General features: G+C 34.6%; 1 long non-coding RNA gene across 1 annotated transcript in view; it reads left to right on the top strand.

Moving 5' to 3' along the window:
• The first annotated feature begins 453 nt into the window (after positions 1-453).
• The window catches only part of LOC150096222 (uncharacterized), a 160,012-nt gene continuing 142,840 nt past the window's right edge, over positions 454-17,625 (top strand). Inside the window, exon 1 of the long non-coding RNA XR_016549927.1 lies at positions 454-601. This is a non-coding gene — a long non-coding RNA (uncharacterized LOC150096222). The remainder of the gene's footprint in view (positions 602-17,625) is intronic.

The raw sequence follows: 17,625 nt of genomic DNA, 5'->3' as shown, positions 1-17,625 counted from the left end.
ATTTATTCTCAATTTGTTTATTGTCGAAATTTCATTTAATCACTTCATTCCTTTGTGCTGAAGGTTCGTGAAGGTATGAAATTACTTATTCGAGGTTATCTGTATCTTAGTTATCTATTTTCTTAGAAAACACACTGAAATGATGTTGGCTAAAATAGGTTGTTTTAAAATGCATCGTGTATAAGTTAATAATGGCCCTTATTTTTAAGTATAACTGTTTCTACTTGGTCTTTTTAAAAATATGTTTCAGGGCATCGCACATTTCCCAATCCGTGAAGATATAAGAACTTTCAAAAATCTCCTCCTCTCTTCCTGCCAATGCAAATGACGCACGAAAGGAAAATTTTATATGACGTCATCTGCACGTCCCGCCGTTAAACCTTTACGATTTAGCCATGCTATCAATAGTATGACGTTTTTAGTAACATCTACGTTTCCACAGTCAAAGCGGTTTTTGAATTTCAGATTTGTGCACTTCTTCCTGAGTTGCCATATTTCCTGATTAATAACACGCTGCAGGTGTTTACGTCATGTCCTGAAATATCCTTTTTCATCGATGACACTGACGATTTTATTGCGTTTGTTTATTGGTATGGAAATAGTAAGTACAAGATGGGCGTAGCCAAGTAGAGTAGTCATCATTTCAAATAACATATAGTCCGAATGAAACAAAAAGTGCACTTGTCTAAATATCGGAAAGATAATTTAAATCGATTAAATTGGCTTTTTAGATGTTTATTTATATTGCTTTAAGTACATTTCCAGTTTTAGTTTAATCACACATACACGATTTCATTTATTTCATTTTATTTTATTTTATCTATTTATTTATTTATTTATTTTTGTTTACATTGAGAGAGAGAGAGAGAGAGAGAGAGAGAGAGAGAGAGAGAGAGTATATATGCTGCAGTATTTATTTTTGTTTACATTGAGAGAGAGAGAGAGAGTATATATGCTGCAGTATTTATTTTTGTTTACATTGAGAGAGAGAGAGAGAGAGAGAGAGAGAGTATATATGCTGCAGTTAAGTAGTGCTGTGTTGGAAGGAGAAAAAACTTTAAAAACAATAATAAGCTCTGATTAGCTTATTCTACTTTATGCGTACAGTTGCATCTAATAAATATGTTTCTCTTTTTATTCAAAATAATGCCGTCCGTTGCTTATTTTTTTTATAATGAAAAACTTTCTTAAAATATCAGATTTCGTAGGCTTATCCTAGGTTAAAAAGAGACGGAAAGAAAAAGTAATGATTTTATTTTTAGCGCAGCATTATACTCTTTCTCCGATTCCATTATTCCGTCAAGTATCTAACGCCATAAATAAATAAATAATAAAATACGGTGAAAAAAAACCCTTGGCGCTGAAGTTCAGAATTTTTTTGACGTTTTTATAGGATTGTGCGTGTGTGGGAGGTATATCAATGTTTTTGAGATGGAAATATATGAATACCGCTATGTTATTTTTTTCCCTTGTGTTTTCTGAGATTAATTTGTGTCTAAAATGTATCGCCTACTTGATAGTTATTTCTAGGTTTCCTAAGTGTAATTCTGTAATTTCCTTACTTCTTTTACCCACTTCCGAGTGTACTGTACCTGTGTTCATCATTTGGAAAGCAAATTGGGTGCTCGCCTATAAGAAGAGAACTTTAAAAATGCAAAATTCATTCTGGTGATATTCTTCTTGAAGTGTTGAAGGGTTGTATTCCTTGGGGGGAATGCAACCTTCAACTTCATGGGGAAGATTGTTCCACAAAACAGGTAGATGGCATGAAAGATAACTGGAAGTAGCAGGTTCGGTGAGTCAGCAGTTCATCCTTTAACAGTCACTGTTAAAGGATGTTGGGTATCTGTTGCTCGTGTTACTATCGATTTAAAATATATGGGGGCATAGTAAATGCTAGTTCTGGTGAGCATCGTCTTCTACGGAAACATCTGTGAGAGAAACAGTTGGAAACTGACTGCCTATGAGACAGTGGTTGAAAAGAGAGAGAGAGAGAGAGAGAGAGGGGGGGGGGGATCTTCAATCAACCGAACAGCATAAAGAATTTTTAGAGGGTTTAGGTACACCATCCCAAATGTGAAAACACTATTCCATTGTGAGGAAGATTTGAGATTTGCACAAAGTAAGTAACTGGATTTATGAAATGTAAGTCCTGATCGGGAAAAAAAAAAAATCCAAGTTTTATGAAAGCTGAGCACGCTATGGAGGTGATGTGATTATGCCAGGAAATGCTAGGGGGAACAGTCAGTTCGAAAGCTGGTTTCTTTCTTTGTTTGTTTGTTTTGGATTTACGGCAGAAGCAGCTAAGGTGATAAGGTTAGTGTATTGCTCCTGTGAATTGGGTGTTCTGGCTGGTTTGCTTGTTTTGAGGGATGAAAAACCCAGGTTTCTGACAGAAAAACCCTGCTACCAGAAGATCGATGGCCAGTTAGTGTCTACCCTTAGTCGTCACTGATAACTAGTCCTAGAATATCAATAATCCAAAGGCATCTGGGAGGTAGAGCATGCCAGATAATTGCCTGCATCTCCTGGTTCCTAATCCTAACACTATAGTCGATTTTCTTGATTTGCATTATTAATCAAACTCAGATCGGTTTTCCTTCAAGAAACCTAGCGCTATGGAAGAAAATACTGATTCCGCAGGACTATACACGGCATATACAATACTTGCTTATACATAAGTCAATTATTATATTTCTATAAACAGAGGCCGTAATCTCTGTAAATCAATGTAAATAAAATGTTAATTTCTTCTAGTTTGAATACTTTTAACATTTTCCGGAAGAAATTAACTTTATCTTCTTGGTATATAATTTTTAAACATCAAACAGCAGTATTCTTCTTACCCACATTTGTTAGGCACGATGTTCCTCACATTCGTAATTCACTGCTTGGTATACCTTCTGTGTTATAAAGAATCTCAGCAACGTTTCTGGTTGTTAAGTGTCAATCACCCATGATCGTTATGGATTTTTTGTTATTTTTTGAGGGCATGACATGGACTACTAATCTTTGCGATCGATGTTCACATGACCTCCTTCTTCTTTTAAAAATCAATGCATACTTAACTATAGAATATGAAGAATGATGTAATAAGCTGTTGTCAAGCTCTGTTTGATTTTCTTTTCTGTCGTGTTCTCTTTTTAAGGAAATATTACATGAAGCTGTTTCTTTTCATCTTCGCTGCGGTTATTCTTTCTTTTCAAGAACTGGAAAATATATCTGCATTCTTATACCTACACTTTTTAATATAAGAACAAAATAGTGGAAGGTGGAATATTTCCACTACATTAAACTTTTATTTTGCATTCTTTAAATAACTGCCGCAATTTAAGTTTTTTCCATGCGAATTTCACTCAGAAAAAAGTCGTAAACTTATAAGTACATTTAGCACCATCGATAGGCTCAATTTTTTTTATAATTTTTATATAGTCCGTAAACCCTGTTCTATTAACAAAACACGGGACTTTTTCTTCCACTTCAAGTCTCCAGTAAGCAGCGAGGTGGTCTCACGCGGAGCGATAAAACTATCTCCCACCTACAAGAAATCACAAGCATTCATACTCATGGCGGGATTTGAACTCGCACTTGTTGCGAGTTCAAATCCCGTTGGAATTTGAATGCGTTATTTCTATATTTATTTCTAGCATTAAAATTTGGCAAACAATTCCAAATAATATAAAATTATGTTACAATAAAAATAAATACACTATCTACAACACTATTCGTTTATTATCATATCAAGCAACTGAAGTTGCTTCACATTGTTAAGAGATCAAGCCTGTAAAAATCATGAGGTAAGATATCAAGAAAATATATTCGACAGTTAAACAGAAAAAAAAAAAACAGGTTAAAAAGTAAACATGAACTGCCAAAGCATAAGGAATACTTCTTGAACATTTTTTTAAATTATTCCAAAATGTACATTAGTAGCTGAAAGAGAAATTTTATTCCAAAGTTTTTTTTTCTTTCAAAGATTGAAGATTCTTTTGGGTGTCAAACTAGAAAGCGATCTTGTTGTTTACAAAATTACTTTTTTTTTTCTTTTCTAAATTTAGTCTTTCCGATTCATGAAAATTTCCTATATTTCACTGAATTATATGAAAATTGCAGATTTTCTACTTTCAGATTTATTTACTCCATATTTTAGATTAAAAGGTTTAGAAGTATTGGCCTACTAATAGAAAACCATACCCAATATCAAGTTAACAAGTGGAGGTTTTGGTGCTTCGTTTGTGATGTGCTTTTAACTTAGAATTATGGTACAACCGTGTTGCTTGATATATAATTGCAGGAGTTGTAGGTTTCATTATATGTTCTGTAAGTTTACCATAAAACAGTAATGTATTACGAACGAAATACTGTATCTGAAATGAATAAATAAAGAAAGCAAAACACGTGTTGCAACTTGCAAGTTGATATAGCGAAGAAAAATTTGGCTCACGGAAGTGGTAAGAGCAACTTTTAACAGAGAGGGCCTTTAGTTAAGATAAATTGGCAAGTAAACCGAAATTCCAGATATTTGGTCTTGCACTTGGATAATTAAGATCTCTATTTAGAGCTCCATTTATCAAATTAACGTCTCTCACTTGCACATATCTCGGGCTCTGTTAGCTGCTGTTCTTAGATATTTGTTCTGACGTTTAATGAGAATCCGAAATACTTACGACATGAGCAGTCACTGTTTATAATTACGTGATGTTTCTTAGGTAACTTCGAGAAGTAGGGTATTAAAAAGTAAAGAAGCTGTGGAAGTAATACTTCCCTTTAGGCGTATCGATTAAGTTTCCATTGCTACCACTGAAATTTGTATTATGCCATTTAAACACTCCCCCCATATATATATATATATATATATATATATATATATATATATATATATATATATATATATATATATATATATAAGGGAGGTATAGGTTTTTCGTCCCCCCAGAACAGGCAAACCAGTCCGGTGAACACACATGAATTACAGTCATGAATACGTCCCAGCTATATGCCGGTCCCAAGCTCTGATAAAATTGGGGTGGGGGAAAGCAATGGTGAACTACCCTATGAAAATCGTACCAGGAATACTTTGTGGGCAAAGCCTACAAAGTCACCTACGGTCGGAGACGACTGAAAGGGAAAATCAGAATCAGTTCAGTAATTCCTCCACTCAGTACTGAGCTCGTTGGAACACGTGTAGCTGCTGCTCAACATCCCTTCACAGTGCACCTTGAAACAAACGAAATTAGTTTCTTTTCCTCCTCCTCTTTCATCCTTGCAACTGCTGCACAGTCTCTCCTCCCTGCTTTGTTTCACAAGGAATATTTATAATAATAGTTACATGTTATAAGCAGTTTCTCTAAAAAGTTTCGAACTCTTTTCGGGATTGGGTTGGTTTGTTTGGTATTACAGTTGAAGGAACCAAGCCTGTTAGGCCATTGTTGTTGTTGTTTTTTTTTGTTTTGCAAGACGGACATACCTTCCACCTTCGTGTGAGATCGGCTTCGTGAAAAGGCCTTCTAAAAGTTTTTCGCGTCCTAGTCGAGCTTGTAACCAATATTTTCCAACCTAGGGGCATCGTCTTTAACTACCGAAGCAAAGCTCTTCGTGTTTTAGAGAAGTTGTGAAGTTGCTCAATTTTAGCGAGCTTTTTGTGTGGGAGAGAACAGTTTCCTTTGTCACCTCCTTGACACCCGAAGATTCAGCAAGATCGAGCTCTTCGTTCCCCCTCCGCTCTGTAGGCCGTTGGGAAGACTTGCGCACAGCAAAAACTGTTGATTCAGACTGCTTCAGTGACTATTTGGCAGCATTGTTTGTGTTTTCCCGTTTCGTGTTATCCTTCGTTCCTATGCTCTGGTGATTATGGTGTCGCTTGGCTATTTTCCATCTCGCTAAGATAACTTTTGGCTTCTGACATTGTGGAGAGGGCGGTGGGGGGGAGAGTTGTAGAAGATAAAGTTTCATCGGTGGCATTTGACTTTGCATCTTCAGTGTTTTGTGGGATGTTAAAATATACTAGGGAGATATAAACAGAGAGCGAAGAGAGGAGAAGGCATATGTTCAGCTATTGTACGATATCCGGTGAAGCTACATTCATAAATTTAGTTTAAGGTTTTTCTGTTTGATTGTTATTTACTATTTGAACAATTCTCTGTGCATTTCTGCAGCGGAATCAATCACACTCTGCAGCAAAAGTGATATACTTGGATACACCTCGATGAAAACACATTACATATCGGAAATAACCTCGCCCTTATTAAAATAAACGCAGAGCGCTAAGTTATCGTCACAAGATTTATTGGCACCAATGAAAAGGAAGTGAAGCATTACAGTTGTAAGAGTACTGGGAAAAACAAACCAAACACGAAAGAATTAGGCAAGGTATAGCTGCCACTTTTAAAACTAATTGCAGGGTGGAATAAATGTTCATTATTCTGCCAGTTGTGTAGCTGCCAACTTTTGTCATACACCTGCTTTCTCTCTCTCTCTCTCTCTCTCTCTCTCACTCGCTAAAGTGAAGCGGACTATAGATGAAACATTAAATGCTTTGTCTCATAATTAGTAGATATCAAATTTTTTTGCAATATTCATTCCTTCGCAAGTTTGATTTTCATAGTATTTATTATTTTCTGTCCCCTTAAAAATGTAATTCATTTTTAATTGTTTCCTTTTTTTTCTTAATTTTTTTCCTTTTCACTAATACGTATTTTCATAATGTAGGTTTTACGCAGTGTCATTTTATTAGGAACATTCCAAACTCGAATCTTATGGTCTGCTTCGCGATATTACTTTGTCGCGTGGTTATAACGACGTATAATACTTTGTTCAGCAAACCGAACTTTTTTTTTCGAATGCAGACTGCGTAAAAATCGTGACTAACACATTTTAAACACGGCATGATTATGGATGCTAGAATAACAGGTGCTAAATTTCTGCAAACGCCAACCCTGGTTGACTATTTACGAAGAACAGCATCAGACATCCACCAGGAATGGTCTCTAAACATCTAGCAAAATCCATATGTTCAGAAAAACGTTAGATGATGTCAAAGACCAAAAGAGAATGAAGAAAACTGAACAGTAAAACAAATGTTTTAGATGATAGATTATTTTTATTTCGTTAAGAGGTCCAACTTTATTTTTTGGAAGTCAAAAGTGTCTTGAAAAGTAGGGTTTTGCAGATTATCTAACCCATAACCGACTCACAGTACTGAATGCACGACAGGTTTGCAGCATATTTTTAGGTGCTCACATAAAAATATATTTAAAAAAAAAATGTGCAAATTATGTCTCAGTGCAACCGCTGTTAACAGCAAACACATTATATTAGCAAAACACGTTATATTAGCCAACAATCTCTCTATTCCATTTTCAGCATGAAAAAACAGAAAATGACTCATTAGAGTGGACAGAGAAACGCTAAGCTGGTGGTCATTTAATGATTGGAAACAGGTGTGTTGGTCCAATAAATCTATATTCCGAAAGAGTAGCATTCAGAGGAGAATAATAGGAAGTAAATTTTAGTCACTGTACATTTTAAGTAAGCATGTCGTGCTAAAATTATGCTTTAACTGAAGGGTTAAATCACACTTCCAGAACTCGGTATTTGGAACTTATGTTTTAGAACAAGGAAAATTATACAAACAGGAAACGCATTGCATTACATAAACAGGAAAACTTCAGGGAAATTTTCTTGTAAAAATTCCTTCTTACAGAACAGCTTTTTCATGGAAGGGATTTCCACCTCTTACAAATCGCTATCAAAATCTACTATTTAGTTGTTGTTTTTATTTGTGGTAATATTAGTAGACATTAATTCCAACTCTTTGAGATATTGTACATGCTAAACTAAATCGGATCCTTGTTCATTCCCATGAATTTAAAAAAAAAAGTTTTAAATTAAAAAAAATTAGAACATATCATTTACAACCAAATTTTTTCTCGTATATTCTTATCAAATTGCATGCTCTTCAAATAATTGTTCAATTATACTAATTGTTCACTAATATGAATTTAAATTGTATGACTTAAAATATGCGACAAAGAGGATTGTAAATCATGAAAAGTAATATAATCAGTATGATTGTTTTCATATGCTGACAGTACACTGTATTAAAACAATAAATAATCATACTGTCAACATTCTTTAGCAAGAGGTGGAGAATAGCAGTGCTTTTAAATTGTTAAAAACACGAAAAAAAAATTTTTTTTTTTCGTAATAGAAAATTCAAGCACTGAAGTACAGTAATATTGTAAAAATATTGTCACCCACAAACAGATTTCGATGTACGCATATTTTCTTTCCAGATTGTTAAGTATTCCCTTTATCTATTAATAGTTAAGGTTTCGAACTCGATTTCAACATGTTGGTTTATAGAATCTGACAATTTTGAATTTTGACTCGCTGTCAGATCCATTTTCAAAACTTATTAAAATCGGACACATGCTTCCGACTTAAAATAGGACTTAGGTCATCCCACCCGTAGTATCTGATTAAAATTATATATCTGGGAGATTTATATATCAAGTAAGTGCATCGAAATACTAGGAACTTAGGTGATGAACCGAGGTAATCCCTCAGCTTTGTCACTAACGCGTTCTTCAATCAGCCGAAGTATAAATCATATAAATGTGTAGCGATAAGTTACGATTCCCATAATGGTGAGTTACTACAGAAATTGCTAACCACACCTAATATGTTGGGACAGAGAAAGATCTGTTAAAACTTGGGTTGGGAGGAGACGTGGAAATGACTAGTCAGATAGGCGAACGCTAATCAATTTAAGTTCGGTAGCAGTGAAAATCATTGAGTACAAACGCATTATGAGCGTACATTAAGTGTATATAGGTTACTGTAAAAGCTCGAAAAGTGGTCAATCCTAGCATTTACCAGAGTGAGGGAGTAAAAGTCCGAAAAATGCTTGTAATGTTCGCTTCCATTTCGGGCTTTTACCAAACTATTTCGGTAAATGCCAGCATTTACAAACACCAAATGGTAAAGGCCGAGTACAGAGCGAGTATAGACGGGTGTGAGCGGCTACGATATAGAATCAGTTGGTTTTGTACTAATATATTTTACGTTTTTGTTTTTTTTTTTATTTCCTTCATAAAAATGAAGACACAGTGAATCGGAAGGTTAGGAACCTAACCAAATTTACCTTGTGCAATGAAAATTTTTTAAGCATCGAAGAAGTCGGAACGGAAAAAATAAGTGTACGTGAAGAGCTAAAAAAAATCTTTCTTTAGTTGGTGGACAAGGATTCCAAAAATGCAACTGTTCAAAGAAGTGTACCACGAAGATGTGTTTGTGCAAATCAGCCAATTGACTTAACTCCAAATGTCACAACGGCCAACCTTGCTGTAACAAATAAGTTTAATTATGATTTGATAATGTTGAAGGAAATTGTGATTAAGAAGTTACTTTTATTTCACGAACATTTTCTTATAATACATTAATTATTAATAATAAAATAATAAAGCAGTTATGGTTAATGTTATTCTGGACATTATGTTTTAAATTTAAATTGACAAAGGTAAATTATGATAATGTAAACAAAACGGCCTTTTACCAATTGGTGTTGGCAGACCATTTACCGAAATGGTTTGATAAAAGCCCGAAATGGAAGCGTTTACAGGCATTTTTCGGACTATTCATATATATATATATATATATATACACTAATTGAAATGCGTTCATATGAATATGAACGCATTTCAATTAGTGAATTGAATTCCTTTTATTTCAAAACATAAGTATGACATTACCAAAAGGAATGGAGTCTGTAAGCCAAAGCAGGTGACTTACGACATAGAGAGGGGGGGGGGGGGGAGGAGGAGGAGGCAGAAACACGGGTGGTCAAAAAGCCTCGATAAAAAAAGAGTATGATATCATTTAAAGGACAATTCCATAGCGTGAGAAAAATTACAGTTAGTGAAACTGCCCTTAATTAATTGGAGTTCATTTCTAATCTTAATAATTCTTTCCATTAGATCTACACTTGTTATGTCTCAGAAATTTTCATTTGTAAAATGAGTTTGCGTGGCAAACTGGGCAGAGATCTAATCTTAATAATGAAACGACTTCATTATCTTTATGAAGACTTGGTTGTTATGTTAGATCAACACACCTTGAGGTATGTTTATCTATTACAAATAGATACAAACAAGCGAGTACAACCTATTTGAAATGTGATGTCGCAGATGGTAAGACGGTACATGACACGTCACAAAATACATAATACGATCACGTTTTATCCTTTTAGCCATTCGTGATATTTATATTTGCTAACACGGCTTACGTAACCTTCAGCTGTCACCCCTGGAAACTGTAAACAAGTGTTGTAGACAGCGGCAAACAGCTAGAGATCAATGGCAATAGTCTTCATCTTGGTAGCCAATAAGTTAACGTATCGCTTTCAAAAATAAATCCTAAGCAAAATGGTAGAAATAGAGACAGATGGTTACTCCTGTTAACAACGTAGTAACAAGTTTTGCTAGGAGGCTAAACAATGTACTGCTTCGATTTCATATACATAAAGCTTCAGTTTAATAATTAAATGCTCACTTAAATACCTTTAAATGTTCCCGTTTCCTACTAGATGGCGCCACCATCGACAACGTATTGATTAGATTTCTCATTAGACTTAACTATATTTTAAAAAGTAAGAATTTAAAAATATCATTTGTCAGTGCGAACAATTTTATTTTGTTAACCTGTTTATTTCGCGTCCTTTAAAAGTGAAACTTAAATGATGTGCTAATCACGAAATATTTCACGGTTTTATTTTAATAACCTGTATTATTATTATTAGTAGTAGCAGTACCTCATATTGCTGGAAAAATACAGTTCACTGAAATCCAGGTTCATTCCATGCTGAAAATGATTTTTTTTTTATATGAACACATGCATCAAGTTAGTGAAGTTAACGTTTTCAATTAAACCTTTTTCATATTAACATCTCCAGACGTTTCAGTAATTTGTGTATCTCGTTCGTTAATATCCATCCATCCCTCACATGCACTGATTAGTTTTCTGTTATGTTTGTTTCAATAAACGTCTGAAAAAACGTCTTGGAAGAACTAGAAAATACGAAACTACAGCTTACTTACACTCCATTAATTCTGCCAAAAAAAACTCAGTCAAGTGCTTCGTCTATTGCTTTGCCTACAGCGTTAATCTAACCCGAGAATACTCGCAACATCATAGCTGTATGTATGTGTTCATTTGTCTTTTATCGTACTTGGATCATTTCTATACCTGTTTGATTTTAATGCAAATTTTGGATTCTTCCGTCTAGTTTTTTTTTTTTTTTTTTTTTTTTTTTTTTTTTTTTTTTAAGAAGGAAAAACTCTCTGTATGAGATTGAATGACTCCCACCTGTAATTGGCATCATAATGTAAGGCTGGCTCAAAAAAGATTTTTTTTTTTTATTATTATTATTCAGGTAGATAGTGTCAGCTGTTGTGAACCATACTCATTCATAACAGTATGACATTGTCTTTTAGGAACAAACATACAGTCGTGCTATTGTGTGTATGAGTCATACGGAAGACCTGCTGCGAAAATGTCAGCCTGTAGTTTTGAAATCCCGATCCACAGCTAAGATCACCTGTCGTTTTATTGAGATTAAGAACAGTTTCCCAGTTGAAAGGCGGGGACTGTTGATTGCTGTTACATGACAGTAAATACACGTTGGAGGAAGTTTTCTTTCTAGTACACAATTCTTAATAAATGAAATTGAATTCATTTGCTGAAAATGCAATGTCATGTTGAGCTGGTATGTCTAGTTCGCATGGATGCATATTATTATCACTTTATCTTACTTAACTTTTCTTACAGGCCCTAAATTGCTGAAGTACTATATAGGACCAATGGTTCAATTTGTATAGTGGACAAATATTGGCTTTCATATATATGAGATGAGTTTCATTCGCCATCACCAAACCTCTTTTCTGGTTTATGGAAAGGCCGTGGGCTACGATCGGAACTGAAATTGATTACCCTGGGCGGTTTTCGCTTATATCTCGAGAAATGTTTTGATTGTAAAGTTATGGGTATTTTTTTTTCTCTTTTCCATTTTTTTTTCATCTGTTAAAGCATACAAAGAAGGGGGAAAAATTCACTTAATGTAAAGGATATTTTTTTAACCAAATCTATTTAAAAAAAAACATACTAATATATATTTTTTTTTGCGCTGTCTAGCTTGAATATTTATATTGCAATGGACAGCTGATGGTAACTTATTTTAATAGAAACTGTTTGTTGTAGAATGCTGTCTTGAATTTAAAAATGAGATAAAAATAGAAAAAAAATTAACCTTTCTGGACTCGCCAGATTGACCGAGTATTTATTTTTAAAACTATGCAGCAACGCATTTAATCTGTTAGTTTTAATATAAAATTTTAATCAATAAACAGATACCCCCTTCCTTCCGGTGGACAGATCAACCATCTTTTGTGGTTTGCCAGCATCGAGATTAAATAGCAATTAGTAACGTATGCGGCTGATCATAGACCCGAAAGAGCTAGCGGACGAAGTAGCAAAATGAACGAATGATTTCTAATGGAATCGATAGCCTTGCGGGTTCATAGTTAAAAGTGTAGCGACGACGTTGCATCAAGAAACCAGTGATTCCTTCGTTTTGAAAGATAACAAGGGTAACAAACCATTGTTAGCAAAAACTGAATTTCAGATGCCGCTTAATTAATTGGTTAAACTGTAAAAAAAAAAAAAAAAAAAACTTATATTACATACTACAATACAATCACTGAACAAACTCGACAACGTATACCAGTTATGTATGATTATGTTCTTTGTGTGCGATTGGTGGAAGAGGGACTCTCGATCACCTTATGTCGTGTAATATGCCGTTTCGACTTTTAGGTTTAGTATTTTCCCTTAATCCATTTTCTTTTTGTTCTTTTCATTTTCTGTTTATATGCATGTTAATCTGATAACTGTCCGTTTTTTTTTCTCACAAAATTTGTAAAATTAATATATTTTCTTTATTTTTGGAGGTATATTTTCTTAACCCTCTCATGCATGAATTTTTATATTCATTAATAAAAAAATTATAATGATGATACAGTACCATTTAATCTTAGAGTGTTACCATGAATTCATTAATTTTGCTAAATTGTGCCCTGGTATATGTTAAAAACGATGTCTTCATATGAGGACAGATAAAATTATGTCCTCATATGAGGCCCTTACATGAGAGGGTTAAATACATTTCACAAAAAAACCGTGAATGATCATGCACTAACTTTATTTGAATGTTTTTTTTTTTTTTTTTGCGAGATGCACTAAAAAGAATCGACGCATAATGTTTATGCATATCGAAAACTGGTTTATCTGTACAGTGACCTACTACAAATTCTTAGTTGATATATGAGTTCATTAGATGCAAATGTCTTTGTCAATTGTCGACCGTGGAATAATTCAGCTACTCAATGCTCTAGTACTGTTTGTGTACACAGTGTGTGCGTGTTTAAGTAAAGGCGTTGAATGTGCTAATATACAATGCGTTGTAAAAATCCGTGACACATATTTGAAACAAAGAATTAATGTCAGTTTTTAAAATTTTGAAGAAAAAAAAACAAAAAAAAACAGAAAATAATTGAAGGATCGAATCATATTTATTGTGATGATGCGTTGTTCTATACGATATTGTGATATTTGTATTGTAAAGTTCCTGACATTAAGCAATATCCGGGAACTTCGCTTTGCAATGAACAACAAAGGAATCCATATCAACAAAATGACCCTAAGATTAATTTTGAACGCGAAGTTTAATCAAATGATTCCAAAACTGTCTTGCAAAAAAGGAAGTCTAGGAACTTTCATACTCACTAACGTAAGCCCTGTCTAATTTTTCTTCCTTTTCCCAAAATTAAAAAAGAAATCCGGTATTATTTAATTCCGTATTTCGGTATTTTTTTCTTTCTTTAACTAATATTTTTCCGTTTCAAGACACAAATTGCGATCTGTGGAGGGGGAGGCGGGAACAAGGAATAAGATTCTTGTTTCTGTTGTCTAAAATTAGCGCCAAGGCGAGAGTGTACATTTGTCCTGTGTTCATTTGTCGATCTGTCGTATGTTTTATGTAAAGAATTTCCCGGGAAGCAACTCTTCCTTTCTTGATAGATTTCAATCAGGTGTTTACCCATAAAAGGGCATGTCATTCTTCCTCCAACTGTGCCATGGAGACGAAATCGATACTGTTGTTCGGAGGGTGAATTTATAATACAACATTATTAAGTGAATGTTTTAAGACAGTAATATTCACTACGATAAAGAGCCAAGAGGCTATTTTTCCGGCGGCGTAAATTAAGTTAAGGGGATAATAAATCTCTCATTATTTTAAAGCCGGATACGAAACTCGGAGATCGAAATCTAAGAATTTCTCCTAGAGATCTAAGAGAAATCTCCGAGTTTCGTATCCGGCTTTAAAATAATGAGGGATTTATTATCCCTTAACTTAGTAATATTCACTAAAAACATAAAAATTTAATCGGAATGTCAGTGGGAATATCAAAACTATTTGAGATGGGCTTCAATCTTTTCCTACGTCATTTCTTTTCTTACATGTTTCTTTCCTCATAATTATAAAATTATAATTATAATTATAAAAATAATTATTAAATAATTTTCTTTATAATTTATACTTAATTAGTACTTTTGCATTTTTAATCGTTTGCGTTGGCTCGTGGATTTTGTATTATAAACATATAATTAAGAATATCCGTTTGCTTCATTCTCCGCCTTCTCTCTCTCTTTATTTGGTTTCTGCTTCTTTTATAATCAGTTTTAAAATGTAATTGCATCATTAACTGTACTGCTTTTTTGTGCAATATTGTCTAGGCCTCTGTGAAAAGTCTGTGTTTCCTTTTCGGTTTATTTTCTGTGGTGTTTAAATACCCTTCGAGTCTCGTCCACATTCGCAATGAATATTACCCAGAAAAAGATGGCATCTATCACAGTACACGATTAGATCGCTATGTCTGCACTAATGAGATTCACCTATTGAACCCTATATATATATATATATATATATATATATATATATATTTTTTTTTTTTTTTTTTTTTTTTTTTTTAGCATTTATTTCGCATCGCGTTACAGTCTAGCGAACAATTAAGGATTCTAATCAAGTTTGCAGAAATAAAGAGGTGCGAAGAAGGGCACGTCTTTTTGGCTATCCTAAGAAGCAAGATGCATTCGCTAAGTGGAGCAGGCAACGCAGGACACTTTAAAGCCACACTTAATGAGATTTTTAAACACAAACATCTGTTTTCTGAATTCGTGTTATTCGGACTGCTTCGGTGCTCGCATATCAAATTAAACTCCACGATCCCCTCTTACGGAAACTGCATCGCTTGCAGAGTAACTGGAGAAGTGAGTAGAATTAATTGAGAAATTAAAATTCACCAGACCTCCGCATTAAACGTGGAAAGAAAAAAAAAAAATAAGGAAAAGAGCGATCTTAATGACCTCCTCGTGTGGGGGATGAAATTGGGGGCAGGAAACGCTACAGTGTGCTTAAGGGTATTCTTCTTATTAGATCTGAGCCTGCTTCTACATTCTAATTCCGTTCCCAGAGAAGAATTAATGAAACTTTCTTTGTTTCCATTAGTGATAGAATTATTCGTTCGCTGTTGGTGGCGGACTCATTAAACTGAAGCGGACGGAAGTAAACTTTCGTGTGCCCCAAGTAACGGATATCTTTCTCTGACGGAGATGTGTACACTAACGGGCATAAAAGTTGTCGCCTTTCCCCTTATCAGAGAAGTTTCTCAGCTGGTAGTTGGTTGAATGTCACCGCTTCAAGTTTTAATAGTCACGCCATGTCTCGTTGTGTGGTAATTTTTTTTTTTTTTTTGAATAAACTAGCAATTGGGATCGGTTAGTTAATATTTGTGTCGTGTGTATTGGAGTTGTTCCTGTCTCGCTTGCAATCCTTTGTTTGAAATAATTCCAAAGCTGTCAAAGCTTCTTCATCCCAGTGGAATTCATCCGCGGCGTTAAATTACCGCATTAATTACACGGAATCATCTCACCGTAAATGTCACAAATAACTGACAGTTGCTGATTAACTCTTTTGTAATATACAATTAGTACACTTGGAAGCAATTTATCACCGTTAAGAAAATCCTAGAAAATCCGCTATTTCATCAATGTTTCTTGAACAAGAAAAAAAGTCCAGGCTTTTATCAGCGGTGTGTTTCGAAACAATTTTAGTGCATACCATCTTATAATGAGCGTCTTGTTCGACGCCCTCTTCTTTGGAAAAATCTATTTCAGTGGTTTTCACCTAAACTGTCACATGGCATACGCTCACCCATGATTCATAGTCATTCGTGGAAAACGTTTCCAACTATTTGGAATGTTCCAGAAACAAAAGAATTTTTTTTTTTTATTAACTTTGCACGCAACGCAGCAATATAAGTCATTCCATTGAAGTCTGGAAGAAGAATCAGTAACATTCGTGCTTTGCCCTACTAAAGGTTTTGGGGCTAACAGGACATTCACCCCTGCTAGAGACGTAATTGCTGTCAGAGGAAGGGTGGAGTCACATGTCCAAACGTCGTCCGCTCACAGGCGTGAGGTAAATGAGAAAATTGTTATTTAATTAGGACCGAAACCAACTCTTAACACACAGGAATGAATTTTTTTTTCTCCTATTGGTATTTTTATGGATAAATGGAGCTTGTATTCTCGCAAACAAAGCTGGGGAGGGTTAGATGCAGAAGCCTTTTGAATGTTCCAAGTCCACCAACAATGCAGGACTTTTATCCCTTAGGCGCCTCCCCCATCTCATACCTGTAATCCAGTAAGATGAACAAGGCTGACCTAAATTGCTACACTAAAGCTCATCAGTATTGCAGTTTCGTGCTGGTTAGGAGCAAAGCATATCAAGACAGCTAGCTATTACGAAATCGATAGAGTTTTCTGAAATCTCCCGCTATATTTAGACACTCTAGCGAAGTTATATAGCAGTTTAAGCAGCTCGTGCACCATGAAGCCCTTGGACGAATGGAATTGCTAATTAAAAGATAGGTGTGTGTATGTGTGCTTAGAAGAACACGAAGTGGTTAAAGTCGTTTTCGGATCGAGTCACGAACACAAAATATTTGTATGCAACATAAAATAAGAGTCCGCGGATAAGTAGTAAAACTCCTTAGAAGTCTTGATAATGGCAAAAGGAAGCTCTAGTTAGCAGCGACACTCCCCAAAACGTTTGTAGATTATTCCGGACCCTGAAGGACAAATACATTTCAATTTAAGAATTTCTCATGTTCAAGAGTTCTTGAAATCATTGAAATCTTTATGCTTCAGGTTGAAAACACTTCACTTTTTTTTCGTTTTCTTGACTAGCCACAATCCTCTTTATATAAAATCTTTGCAAAATTAAGTCTCAGTTAGCAATTTTAAAGTTTGAGGCTAGTTAGCAGTTATGTCTAACCAGTTCAGCTAGACGTAATCACTTATTAATATTATAGCGTTTTCTATATTGTCTTTGCGTGTGGATCAACTCGGGGGGTTTTCACACTGGTGAATCTCGAATAGATTTCAGATGGCCTGAATAACAGTAGCCTATAGTTTAATCACTAATTTACTGCAGAAATATGAAAAAAA

Source organism: Typopeltis vanoorti, chromosome 19 (genome assembly GCF_054136105.1).
Source record: "Typopeltis vanoorti isolate ZY-2024b chromosome 19, IOZ_Tvanoo_1.0, whole genome shotgun sequence".
In the NCBI taxonomy this organism is placed as follows: Eukaryota; Metazoa; Arthropoda; class Arachnida; order Uropygi; family Thelyphonidae; genus Typopeltis; species Typopeltis vanoorti.
The sequence above is the reverse complement of the archived record's forward strand: the minus strand, read 5'-3'. Positions and strand labels throughout refer to the sequence as shown.